A 273-nucleotide genomic window follows, 5' to 3' on the forward strand; every position below is an offset into this window, starting at 1 on the left:
TTACAGGGAAGGTGTCTTTTGACCCCCTTAACCCAAAACGGACCATTTCCGAATTATGCCCAGCAATAGAAAGTTTCCAGGTTCAGAAAAGCGTTTAAAATTAGCCATTTTGCCTCCAGGATTTATCCCATGCTGGGCATAATTCCCAATTTCACAGGTAGGGTGTCTTTTGACCCCCTTAACCGAAAATGGACCATTTCCGAATTATGCCCAGCAATAGAAAGTTTCCAGATTCAAAAAAGCGTTCAAAATTAGCCATTTTGCCTCCAGGAT

This window comes from Frankliniella occidentalis, unplaced genomic scaffold (assembly GCF_000697945.3).
Source record: "Frankliniella occidentalis isolate FOCC.00 unplaced genomic scaffold, Focc_3.1 Scaffold224, whole genome shotgun sequence".
NCBI lineage: Eukaryota > Metazoa > Arthropoda > Insecta > Thysanoptera > Thripidae > Frankliniella > Frankliniella occidentalis.